The sequence below is a fragment of the Anas platyrhynchos genome, chromosome 20 (assembly GCF_047663525.1).
Source record: "Anas platyrhynchos isolate ZD024472 breed Pekin duck chromosome 20, IASCAAS_PekinDuck_T2T, whole genome shotgun sequence".
In the NCBI taxonomy this organism is placed as follows: Eukaryota; Metazoa; Chordata; class Aves; order Anseriformes; family Anatidae; genus Anas; species Anas platyrhynchos.
In genome coordinates this window covers 13,607,914-13,621,849 of record NC_092606.1, presented here as the reverse complement: position 1 = coordinate 13,621,849, position 13,936 = coordinate 13,607,914, and the positions used below count along the sequence as shown (strand labels likewise).

General features: G+C 38.3%; 1 pseudogene; it reads left to right on the top strand.

Annotated features, from left to right (window-relative positions):
• The first annotated feature begins 48 nt into the window (after positions 1 to 48).
• LOC139999123 (serine/threonine-protein kinase RIO2-like) lies at positions 49 to 12,737 on the top strand (annotated as a pseudogene).
• The last annotated feature ends 1,199 nt before the right edge of the window (positions 12,738 to 13,936 follow it).

Here is a 13,936-nt window from a genome sequence, read left to right as displayed (position 1 = left end):
GTAGCTGCCAGGACCCAAAACAAGCTCCGCCGGTAGGGCGAGGTAGGGGAGAGGGGGGCGTGCGCATGCGCGGTGCGTCCGCGTGAGGCCGGCCAGCCCTGTGAGGGGGGTGCGGGCGCGGCCGCCATGGGGAAGCTGAACGTGGCCGTGCTGCGGTACCTCAGCGGGCAGCACTTCAGGGTGCTCACCGCGGTGAGACGGGACGGGACGGGGACAGGGGAAGGGAAGGGAAGGGAAGGGAAGGGAAGGGAAGGGAAGGGAAGGGAAGGGAAGGGAAGGGAAGGGAAGGGAAGGGAAGGGAAGGGAAGGGAAGGGAAGGGAAGGGAAGGGAAGGGAAGGCGCAGCTCCCCCCCCTCCCCTCCCGTCCCCTCCCCGCTGATGCCGCCGACCGTTCCCTCTCGCCCCCCGGCAGGTGGAGATGGGCATGAAGAACCACGAGATCGTGCCTGGCAGCCTGGTGGCGCCCATCGCCAGCCTGAAGCACGGCGGCTGCAACAAGGTGCTGCGGGAGCTGGCCAAGCACAAGCTCCTGGCCTACGAGCGGACCAAAAGTGAGTGTGGGGCCTGCGCTGGGAGCCTCCTCCCGGCCCTCCCGGTTCTTCAGCGCCGCAGAAGTGCGGTAGCTTGGTCATTCGGGTATCCGGGGCGTTTGTGAGCCCCGTCTCGCCTTGGGGCTAGCTGGGGAATGTGAACTCCTTCAGCAACAAATGGTGTTGGTGATTTCTGAAATTCATGGATTCGTTCGTCCAAATTCGTGGATAAAATAAATAATTGTTAGCTAAGGTAGTATTTAAGTTCACATAGGGATCAGCCCAAATGTGTTACAGTCTTACAGCAGACAAACTGGAGCGGACTGCAAAAGCCTTATACCTTCAGCCGGTCAGGAACAATCACTAAAGTAGTATTTATTCTGTCCCATTCTGTTAGTAGCGTTGGATTTCCTTTAGTCTTGCACTTGCATCTGGCTTTGCAAGCACAATGTGGGAGTCTTCATGAAATTCATCTCCTTTTTGTCTCCGTTTTTCAGACCATTAAGGTTTGGTTTAGGTCTTTGAAACAATCCTGAATCCTTGCCGTGTCTCCTAAGTAATCATCTTTCAAAGTAATCCTATGCAACTTGAACCATTGTCACTGCCTGCGTTACCAAGGGGCTAACAAAATGTCTACTTTTTATCCAGTTAGTTTTCAAAAGGCTTGCACGAATTTAAACTTACTGTCAAGTTGGGTTGATACTAGCCAACAGTGAAAATACTATTTGAGTGTTGTGTACCATAAGCAGGAAAAAAAAATAAGAGAGACCAAAATGAAACTTCTTTTAAAAGAAACACATGCATAATATGGAATGAAATGTTGTGTAATTTATTTTTTCCTAGCTGTCCAGGGCTATCGGTTAACTAAGGCAGGATATGATTACCTTGCCTTGAGAACTCTGTCTTCCCGGCAAGTCATCAGTTCTGTTGGAAACCAGATGGGTGTTGGCAAAGAATCAGGTAATTTAAAAAAGTGTTTTCAGTATATAATTTTTTTTTTTAGAAGAAATGGGTCTGTATTTTTGTTAATTTGTTGGAAACTTGGTGAATTTACCTTTGGATAGTCACATCAGTTAATCTGTCAAACACCAAAATTTATGGTCACTTCAAGTTCTGTGTGAGTCTTGACTACATCTGATTTTTTTCACAAGTGTTGTTCCACTTTGACCATTTTGTACAATTCTTGGATGGTTCCTTAAAAGGTATTTTGCAAACAGGTGACAGTTGTCTTGTGACTTGCAAAGAATTTTGAAGCCTTCTGTCAAAAAGATTAACATCAAATATTTCATCCCACCTAAAAAAAAAAAAAAGTAATATACAGTCCAAACTATTGGAGTGCTATCTTGGTTTCTCATGCTCATATGTTGATTGTAATTTGTCACAGCATGTCTTTTGTCATTAAAAAATGACGAAAAAAAAAAAAAAGAGGATTATTGGGGACAAATGGTAAAAATGAAACATAGCCAATTGCTAACACTGTTTTAAAGTAAGAGGTACCTTGAGTTTTCTGTCCAGTCAGGAGAAGTCTTTTCTAGTGTGCCATTAAGTTACTTCTTATCCCCTAGTCTGAAATATGTTTCAGATCAGATGGATGGTTCAACCAGATGATCTTGGAGGTCTTTTCCAACCGTAATGATTCTATGATATTCTACTAGTGGAGCAGCATAATCTCTTCACCAATGACTTCTTCTTGTTCAGATTTGTAATACATAATATACAAATTTGGTTGTCTTTTCTGTGAAAAGAAGTGTAGTAGACTTTGCTATTCCAGAAATAGCAGTTACAAGAAGTCAAGTAACCGATTTCTCACTGCACTGTTGCATTATATACCTGTCAGATACCATTTATTTCTCAGATCTGTGCTGCTGTTTTTTCTCCTAGATATTTATATTGTTGCAAATGAAGACGAGCAGCAGTTTGCAATGAAATTGCACAGGCTTGGAAGAACTTCCTTTCGCAGCCTGAAAAATAAGCGTGACTACCATAAGCACAGGCACAAAATGTCATGGCTGTATTTATCCCGGCTAGCAGCAATGAAAGAGTTTGCCTACATGAAGGTAGGTGGTTGTTTGCACCATATTAACAACGATGTAATAGTCTGGAATGTACTTCTCAGATTATCTTCTCATCACTTCATATTTGCAGTATATGTTAGGATGTATGCTTTTTATTTGTTTTTTTTAGTGGACTTAAAGTATACATTTCAGAGAATGACAGTGCTGATGCATTTTGTATACTTTCAAGTGACAAAATCAAACTTTGCCATGGAAGTCGTATGGAACTGAAGCAATTTCCATAAAATTTCAGGTGAAGCTGTCCAGTCATCTGAGTCTTAATAAAGGCAGTGAATAAACTATCGCCATTTCACTTAACCTTGTCTTAGGAAAGACTATATGCTAGGGAAAATTCGTGAAGTATCTACTAGTATTTTAGTCTTGTCAATTTGGATCACTTCCACAAACATAATTACAGAGTATTTGTTAGGTCTGTAAGCGATGAGTTTCAAACTGGGAGGAGAGCACACTGAGAGCAGCCCTGCAGAGAAGGACTTGGATGTTCTGGTGGATGAAAAGCTTGACATAAGCCAGAAGTATTTGTTTGCATACCTGAAGGCCAGCAGCCTCCTGAGCTGCATCAACAGAGGAGTGGCCAGCAGGTGGAGAGAGGTGATTGTCTCCCTCTGCTCTGCCCTTGTGAGGCCCCACTTGGAGTGCTGCATCCAGGTTTGGGGCCCCCAGCACAAGAAGTATGTGGAGCTGTTAGAGTGGGCCCAGAGGAGGACCACAAAGGTGATCAGAGGGGTGAAGCACCTCTCCTGTGAAGAAAAGCTGAGAGTCAGGGTTATTTAGCTTGGAGAAGAGAAGGCTTAAGGGAATGCTAATAGCAGCCTGCAGTACTTAAGGGGGCCTACTGGTAAGCTGGGGAGGGACTCTTTCAGGGAGTGTTGTGATAGGACAAGGAGTAACAGTTTTAAATTAAAATAATGGTAGATTGAGATTAGATACTAGGAGGAAATTCTGTGCTCAAGATGGTGAGGCACTGGCATAGGCTGCCCAGAGAAGCTGTGGATGCCCCATCCCTGGAGGTGTTCAAGGCCAGGATGGATGGGGCTTTCAGCAGCCTGGTCTAGTGGAGGTGTCCCTGCCCATGGCAGAAGGGGTGGAACCAGGTGGTCTTTAAGGTTCCTTCCAACCTGAGCCATTCTGTGAATCAAGTGAATGATTTGGTAAATATGGTTAGAGCAAGCTAACAGAGCTACAAAATACTATGGCCTACCTTTAGTTAATCTTTAATGTAGTGTAATACTGGATATTAATATTTAAGAAGAAACTTTTGCCTTACTGAGACTGAGTGTGGATTACCTGACCAGGCCAAACTGTATTTACAAGAACTGTTGAACCTTTTTCTAACACCCTATTCCCAATTATCTGCTGGTGGTTTCTTAAGCTAACAGACCAGATACGATTCTGCTGTTTTTCTATCCTGTTGTGTTTTCCTGCCACCTGCAGGATAACTAAACTCTGGAAAATACAGAAGCATAGTTAGTAGTGAAAGTTCAGATTGCTCTTCCTCCTTAAGCACATGATTTGACTTTTACAGTTAGCAGTTGAATAATGTGTAGGATGCTGCTTCCGCAATGGTGCTTAACTGCTTATCTTATATTTGTAGTTTGTCAGGTATGTAATGTTTTCTTAATGGTTATCTTTTATTTTTTCAATATGTTGTCTCTTTCCAGGCTTTGTATGACAGAGGATTTCCTGTTCCAAAACCTGTAGACTACAACAGGCATGCAGTTATTATGGAACTCCTTGATGGCTACCCTTAGTAAGTTTGGAAGCTTGAAGTCTGTTTTACAGAAACCCTAACAACGATAGGTTCAGTAAGACAGCAGGGATGACGTTTTTCCTTATCGTGTGAGTCAGTTCTGATCATGCTGAATAAAGCATGAATAAAGTCAGGCCCAGAACAGCTAGGGTTCTGCTTCATTATATTTGGAGAAATTGGTGAGAGAAGGAAAACTAAAAACATACTCTCTTTGTCCAAAAAGACTGGTGGAAATAGACTTTTTTTTTTTTAAGTACGGAATACATCAGAGGAGCAATGTGATACAGAGGTTAGTGCTACAACCATTTTCTACACAGAAATTTTATGTTCTATATGTTATCTATTCAATGATATTCAATATTGATATATTCAGTATATCAAATATTCAGTATTGAGTTGTGTATCCTCCACGTTCTGAGCTCCAGTTCATGATCCATGTTGTGGTAAAGATTCAGGTAGGATTACAACTTGTACAGTTGCCATTGTAGAACTTCTGTGTTGATTTTTTTGGGGGGTGTTTGTTTTTTGTTTGTTTTATTTTTTATTTTATGTATTTGTGTGCATTGAACGCTGTTTTTTGCTCAAGGAAGATTACTTTTCTTCAGTTTTTCAACATCCAGAAACATGAAAAAATGTTGAATTTTGTATGTGAATGAATGGCTTGTTTTGTTTCCATAGCAGAATGCAAAATAGCTATTTGATACTCTGTATAATGTACAGTAACAAAGGTTCAGTGTAATTAATCCCAAAGTATACAGTTGAAGAGTTACATTGAAGAAGTGCCTTTTAAGACTTTATTCTATCCCATTTCCCCGCCTTTGTTAAATAGTTCCACATCTGTCCTGTAGACAGAAAGCTTTAAAGTTACATGTGGGCATTGCAGGTGAGGCTTACCATGCTATCCCAGTTCTGCAATTTTAACTAAGCATTTCCTGAAGGAGATGCTGTACTAGATGAGAAATTATTTCAGGTGATCAGCATCTCAGAAGATACCAGTTTAGATGACTTCCAAATTCAAAGAACAAATGATATATTTTATGATACAGACCTCTGGCTATAAGAAATGTCACCAATTAATTTTGCTGTTAATATGAAAATATTCAACAGCAGCCTATTACAGAGCTGCTTGAATTCCATTGTGTTTTGTTTGTATGTGCAACTGATATGTTCTCATAACACTACAGTGTTGCATTCAGGCCAAAATATATCACAAATTAGCTGTAAATGACGGCTTCTTGACAGCTCCTGGTATAATAAGACAGCTGCCTATTTATTCTGCTTGTAAAAATAAGGTGATGTCTATTCTGCGCACTTTTGGGGCAAAACATATACTTTGCTTTTATTCTGGAGTTTATGCTGGAGTATATTCTGGAGTGCTTTAAGCTTTTTTTTTTTTTTTTTTTGGCTTTGCCTTATCCCCAGCTTAGTCTTGAAAACACTTTTTTGTGAGACATTTGAATGGCATTTGAATACAAGAAGACCTAAGTTACCTAAAACAATCCAGACATAAAAATTCGCTGATCCATTGTTTAAATTAGGCAGCATAACCATCGTGTTTGATAGGAGTACAAGAGACAAAGGGCTTTAGTTAAAACGAGGGATTTAACCTGGAGATAGGAGAAGCTTTCTCCCCATGAGGGCAGTGTGGTGGAGATTGCACAGTATGTTTCCATCCCTGGAAACTTTCAAGCCCGCATTGGTAGAGCTCTGATTAGTCTCATCTAATCTCAGAATTGACATAGCTATGAGCAGAGTATTGGACTAGTAACCTCTGGAGATCCCTTACGACTCAAATTGTGACCCTGTCATTCTCTCAGATGTAACTCATATGCCTTGTCTATATTTTTAAATTAATTCCTTCAGGGTTCAGGATATTTTCTTTTTTATTTAACTTTCCAGATGCCAAGTACACCACATCGAAGACCCTGCCGCTGTCTACAGTGAATTAATGGATCTAATTGTAAAACTTGGCAATCATGGTTTGATTCATGGGGATTTCAATGAATTTAATCTCATACTGGATAATGATGATCATGTCACTATGATTGATTTCCCTCAGATGATATCAACATCACATCCAAATGCTGAATGGTACGTACAAATGATGTATGCAAAATAAACCAGTTAAGTGCTGATAACAACAAATAGTCAACCATGATTTGTTTTCATAAGCCTGCTTCAAATTCTTTTTCTACTGTTTTCACCATACATTACAAATGCAATTTGTTTCATGAATGAGTAGAAATCTCCTTAGGATAAATGTGTAATTAATTGCTTCTCAGTTAATATTATTTCTTTCAATTAAGAAATGAATAGAAATAATCTGCATTTATGTATGTATACCTACACGTGTACTTTCTCACTTCGAGTCACTGATGGTTATTAATATTCAAATAAAAGGCAAGAAAGTAGAGTAAAAGTTTGTCATACCAGTAGACTTAATTTCCTTGATTATTGCATTTTTACAATTCTGTATTTTTTAAACAGGTATTTTGACAGGGATGTTAACTGCATTAAGGAGTTTTTTAAGAAATGCTTCAACTATGAGAGTGAGCTCTTCCCATCATTCCAAGATATCAGGTAAAAAATGCCAGCTGACTCGTAATTCCCCCATGTTATGGTAGTTACGTTGGTTTTCTGAGAAAAATGGATGCCTCTGAGAGATGATTTTAGAAGTGAACAGGGGGAAAAAGAGCCAATTTGAAATATTTTTGTCATTCTTACAGTAAAAAGGATACATACTTTCTTCACTGGCAGTTACTAAAAGTGGTTTCCAAAAACTGAAGCACGTCTTAAAATCTGCTGTCTCCTTTGTCTTACCTCTTGCAGCTAGGGGAAGGAGATACATCCAAATGCCGTAAATGTTACGGTGACGCAGAATTAGTTTCTCTGACTCTTAAAACCATATTTAACAGTCCTGGGGGATCAAGTATTAACTTAGTTTTTAATTTTAAATTTAATTTTCAAAATGCTAGTACATGTGGTGACCGCCTCTTCAAATATTATCTTCAAAATTTTCCTACTGTAGCTTGTCCCTTTTGAAAAGCAAACAATTTTCTCACATATTTTAAGAGCAAAGCTGATTCAGTTAAAAGGGTTTTATATCACTCTGAGCCCTTTCTCAAAGGGGAATTGTCTGTGTGTGTGTCAACATGTCCTTCATCGTTCTGTTTGCACAAGCATAATTTAAGTATTATATTTGTTAAAATCAAATTGTTTGCTTTCAGTAAGTGCTGATTATGAAGATGGAATCATCTTGTATGAAAGTCTGGTTCTGTCAGGCTACATTCTGCTAACTACCCAAAGCCCTGCACTGTAATATGTTACCTATGTTCCAATGGAGTATACTCTTTTTGTTAATAGCATGGTAATTATAGTCTAACTGGATAGTATTTTTAATCCAAAATACAGCATAATGATTTGATATATTAAAAGAAAGCTCACTTCTATTTCTTTCAGGAGAGAGAGTTCTCTTGACATAGAGATTGCTGCCAGTGGTTATACAAAGGAAATGCAGGAAGATGATGAGCTGCTTTTCCCAGAGTGCTCTGATGAGGATGATCATACAACAGAGGAGAGGGAATTTGTAGAAGATGCTGAAAGTAACGCCAACTTCCTCAGCCAAGATAAAGAAAACAATGCAGACTTCATATATGAAGTGGTTTCTGAAAGCAGAACCTCTGAAGACTTGTTATCACAGTGAAGATGCTGAAGCCACAGAAAGTAGTGAAAATTCACAAGGACTGAGTATGTCAGAGTTGAGTTCAGCCTTAGAAAAGGTTGAAGGGCAGCCTGTGCTTTCGAAGTCCAGTGAAGATGCAGAGAGTTGTGCACTTGGTTTTTCTGAGCACAAAAGAATACCTGACAATGCTGCTGAAAATCAGACAGAGGGCAGCAGTGATAAGGACAACGATGAATGCCCTGATCTGGTTGACTTGTCAACTTTAAATAAGGAATTGAGACCTTACAGGTAAATACTTATATTTACTGTCTAGTGGTGTGGTGAAATTTTCTTCTTTTTTCTTTATTTCTAGTAATAATGTGAGTAAAAGGTTTTTTTTATATTAAAACGCTGCTGCTGCTAAGTAGCTTTGACAAGTGAGTTTATAATTAGAGTGCTCTTTCTCAGCCTCTGCCCCTCATTCGGCTGAAATTAGCAAGAACAAGCTCTTTGGAATATATTATTCAAATATATTTTACTGAACGTCATACCATGTGGCTTTTAATGCCTTTACTGACACACTTGGAAATTCCTTCTTACCTTTAAGCTAACCCCTTCTTATATAAAATTCAAACTATTAGTTTGCAAGCTCCCCATGTACCTGAATGCATATATAAAGTTCATATACCCTGTTTTCTTTTTGAATTTTTCCTTTTTCGTGAAATTCTACGCCTAGGCAATGTACAGAATCTGAATTAATCTTTTTAGTGTTCTGAAGCTTCTTTTTCTTACACTACTTTGTGTAGTATGTATGTGGCTATTGCACTATAATCCTTCCTGTCATAAAATGTGTTTTTTGAACTAGTGTTAATATTTCAAATGTAAATGTTCTTTCTGTAGTACTCAAATGTTCTGCTAGCACTTTTGATTGTATATCAAAAAAATGACTGAAACATGATGCTCACTGAATGGAATAAAACATTAATTTACATATTTTAGAAATGAAGACAGTATGGTTCATATTGCGGAGCACAGAACAAGAACTAAAAGTACGTCAACCAGCAGTGTTGGGAGCTGTTCAACCATTCCACCGGTAATTATTACTGCTACTGTCTAGTTTACTCTGATACCATCTTAGGACGTAGCTGTTGAAGATATTTTTACAAATACGTAGTTAGCAGTAACTGTCTTTAATTGATTACTACTATGTACATCTTTGGTTTGTAGTTCCATGTTCACAGAAAATAGGTCTGATGCTTTCTACATGTTTACAAGTGAATTATATCCAGTGCTGTACTTCATGTGTTGTTCTTTGCTCTTTCACAAAAGCTCTACTCCGGCATTAGCAACTTTAATTTCATTTCTGTTGCTAGAAATCAATTCTGTTGCCCATAATTAATGTTTTTGTATTTTAAATTTGCATGCGTGAGTAAAGATTTAACTTGGCCTTTTTTCATCTGTCTTTTTAACACATCTCTTACCACATTTCTGAAACATAGATATGAATTCATTGTAGTCATGGTGTCTTTGGCAATATGAATTTGACTTTCAGCATTACATAAATCAATACTTTGTGGCAGAATTTTACATCTTTCTTCATCCCTACTCAGTATACTATCCAGTATGGCTACCTCTATCACATTTTAAAGAGTGTGTCTAAATTTTAAATGGAAGAAAGGCCAGTTTTATGCATAAATAAATGTGTTAGGGAACAGCATGTTTGCAAGTTGTGTAAGACTTTTACAGGACTTCGTGTGAAGGAAAGAGAGACTTTTGTTAGTCATCCCTGTTCTTACTGTAGGACATGGCCTTGTGCCTTATTAAGGAGAAAAAGAATTAGCCTTGAATTATGAAATGAAGTAAAGAAGAGCTAGGATAAATGCTAGGATAAATGCTAGGAATCGCCTGGCTTCTGATCCATGCGATACATATTTTTTCCCTTTCAGTTTGCTAACCTAAATGTGTAGGATTTCTTTTGGAATCGCCTATAGATCCCTATTTGAAATTATATTTCTGTACACCAGTAGGTGGTAGCAGTGGTCACTCACTGTAGAAACCTTCCTGATTGTTTAGCAAACACATGTTTTTTCTGTAGGCAGACACATCAAACTTGTTAAAATATTCAAATGGCATTTAAGTACCTAATATTCTGTTCTAAAAGAAAGATAAAAGCAGAAGCAGCTTTCAAGAGATTCAGCCACATAAACATCCTGTGTCAATTTACTTTGTGTAATCTTTCCATTTATATGCTCTTACGCTAAGTAAAATGTTTCTGCCCATTGTTAAATCTTATTTGAACTTTTGAATACTAGAACTAAAGAAAGGATATGCATGATGAGCTATTTGTAACATTAGAACGTGATTGCAAAACGAAAAACACAAAAGGCACTGCAGTAAGACCCACTGAGCTGCTTAGAGCCAATGCCTGTTACTGCTTCTAGCACTTCTCTGTTGTTTATATAGCTTTCTCAATGAAGAAACACATTAAAACATAAGCAGGTTTCCAGATTAAACACACAGAAGGAATTCATATGGGCATGTATAAACAATAGCAGTAATAGCAGTAGGTGCAGTCATAGCTGGGTGACTGTGCCAAAAAGAAAGCCTTATGAGTTACAGACAATAAGCTATTCCAGACAAAATAAAATGTCTTGTTGTGCTTGTACAAATCTTTGTAGGGACTGCTGCAATTTAATTATAGGAAATAATGCAAACTATGCAAAAATTTAAATAATAAATGATAGATTTGTTTATTCATTTTGCTTACAGTCAGGCTTAGGATGATGGAGAGACTAGTGAGACTTGCATGCTGTGGTTGAGCAGTAGTATTTTGTGAATTTACATTTTTGCATAGTGAAAATATCTGGTATTTGTATTGCAAAGTTTCTTCTAGCGAGCCTTGTATGAACTGTGAAGGAAGTCATCTGTCCACTGAAGTGGGAGAAGTAGAGAAGCCTTCTTTCAGAGCTCTGCCTATAAAAAGCAGAGGATGACAATTGTCTTACTGACAGAAGAAAAACATCAGTGGCCCAGTTTAAACTAGTTCTTACCAGCTTTCCTCAGGAATTTCTTCTGGAATATTTTTAAAGAGCATTCACAGATTTAATTTCCAAAATGCTCTTGTTTAAATACTGAGTTCTGCTAAGCTTCCGAGGAAAGAAAGACAGATCTTATACTACTCTTTTTATTCACATTTTTGATAGTCAACCTGCATGTGGTAAAGCTTAGGAAACTACTATTCAGGTGAATACTATGTAATTACTACAGCATTCTTACTGAAATCAGCATTGGGTACCTGGATTTATTTACTACCTTGTATTTGCATAATTTAGTTGTATTAGTCACAGCAGTTTTTAAACAGTGCCAAAAGAATTCTTTCTGGTTCCTGACTTAACTACCAACTTACTACTTAATGTGCTGACAGTATCATAAACAAAAAACAAGGCAAGAGAAATTGGGGTAAATGCAAAAGAAATGTTACTAGATTGTGGGGTAATTTTGCACCAGCAGGTACCTCAGCTCCTCCATGCTTCTCTTAGCCCTGTCCTCAGGTGGAAAAAGGGGGAGAAAACATGATGATGTAAAAAATATTCATGGGTTGTGATAAGGACAAGGAGATCTCTCCTTGTGCTGGAGCAAACTCTCTTGGTCCTTTTTCTACTTACAAGATGTTTGTCAAATCTCCAAGCACAGGACATTATCATTTTTGCTGAAGGCATATGTTTTGCACTGAAAAGTACTGGTTCATTATGATTCCTGAATGAAAGGCACCTAAACTCTGCAAGATATCACCTAAGATGCTTTTTATTAGAGCTAACGCTAAAAGAAAAAAAAAATAGCACAGGTGATCGTACACCCCTTCAAATGCTAGAGCCCTGACCCTGACTCCAAACCACATAGCTATACTGTAGACCTTGTCTGTAGCAGAGGTTCTCCCCTTTCACTCAGTTGAGATAATTACATGATTTTCTTACAAAGAAACAACTCTGCTTGCTCAATTTCTGCTGTTGAGAAGAGGTGAAGTTCTTATTATAACTTCTTTCTGCTCTGTTAGATAAAGGCAAGACCACAGAGCAGTGGTAATCACTGGAACCAGGCGGAAGCTGCCTGCAGGCTCCTCTGTCCCAAGAAGCTGGCTGAGTTTGCCCCAGGCCAAGGGATTTGTGCAGCCCCACAGGGGGTTCTGGGGCCACACAGTATGGGCAGCACAGCACAGGGCAGGCCTGGGCAAACTCGAGTTAACCCTGGTGTGGATCACCAGCTGCTCAGCGCATGGTGGTCTTCTCGACAGGTTCACTACCACATGTTCATGTTAGTACTGAGAATACAGTATCATTATGGTAATGTTAGTACTAAATGATGTTCAAAAACTTCTGATACTGAATTGTTTATTTATTTGTAGGAACTGGTGAAAAGGAAGATAAAACGTCAGCTGACAAAACAGCAGAAGTCTGCTCTGAGGCGACAACTACAGAAAGGAGAGGCAAACGTTTATACCAAACAACGTCGAGAAAATATGCACAACATTAAGTCAAGCTTGGATGCAGCTAGTTTCTGGGGATAATTTATCATAGCTGCCACCGAACATGAGAAAACTCACAGTACATACAGCTAAAACAGTTACCTAATAACCAAGCATCCTTTTATACAGTGGAGGAAAAAGTTCTTAACGATACCGTGTATTTTTGGAAACTAATAAACATCACGCTGGTTCCTCTGGTTTTGTTTGCATGATTTTATTTTGTGTTCCTAGTTAAAAATATCGACTGTGATTTAAAATAAATTAGTAGTACTAGGTACGATCATTTAAGTACAGTATTTCCAACAGTATCTTGTTTTAGGTCAATTTTACTGTTTTTGTATAGATTAAGAATCTTCTGATGTGCAGAGGATTCCTCTTTAAAAATTTTCCTTTGTTCCTACAACATAAAATTTAAATGTGAAATTCTGCCCTCAGGTTACAAACAGATATTTGTTTGATTTAATTAAAAATCAAAAGGAAATAAAAACTGATAGCTTTTAACACTCTAAAATTTCTTTTGAACCTGTACAAGGATCATCAAACAACATGATAATGTACATTCTTTGAACCAAGCAATTCTTACTTGTTTTTCCTTTCACTCCAGGATCTTGTATAGATCTTGAAAAGATCTATAGATAAGAGAAAAGGAATAAGTCAGTGCTGTAGAGATCTGGCAGTCACTCAGGTTTTGAATTTGGCTGTGCAGTTACCAATAAATCTAATTCATTTAACAATTTACATAAAGTGGTGAGCATTCTGAACTTCTCTTTTTAAAAAATATTACCATGTTTTTTTTATGTTATTTTGGGTCTCTGAAGACCTAGAAAAACAAGTATCTTGATGTATCTGTGATTTAGGTGAAGAGCCTTCCTAGAGACGTATGACATGGTAAAGTTTGTCATCAACCCATAGTTTGCAACGTTTTAAATCTTTTACTTGGCTGGGGAAATGAGGAAGTTTGGATTTGAGGTTGATTTTTTACTCACACCTGATACTATCTATATTCTACTTTACCCTAACTGAAAATCAGCTTTTAGTCTATTGAGAATTACAGCCTCTGTCCTGTCTTGCAGCATGCTCTGCTTTGAAAGTTTTCAACTTCTGTCTTTTTGCTTTTACAATAAAAAAACTAGTCTTAGCTAGCAGCGGTATACATTCTTAAAAGCATGGCAGGCCGGAGCAGAGATGTAATAGATAAGTGTTTCTTTTAGCATCAAAGCTGCAGGAAGGTCTGGTGACAGAAGTAAGGAAGTCCAATTAAATCTTAAATGTGATTGTTATCAAGGTATGTAGGGCTGTTTCCTGATGCAAATAGCTCTTTTTAGCACGGGCAGAAAAGCAGCCTAATTGAATTTAATTTTATTTCCATTTTAAATGTAAAGGGAAAAAACATACTTT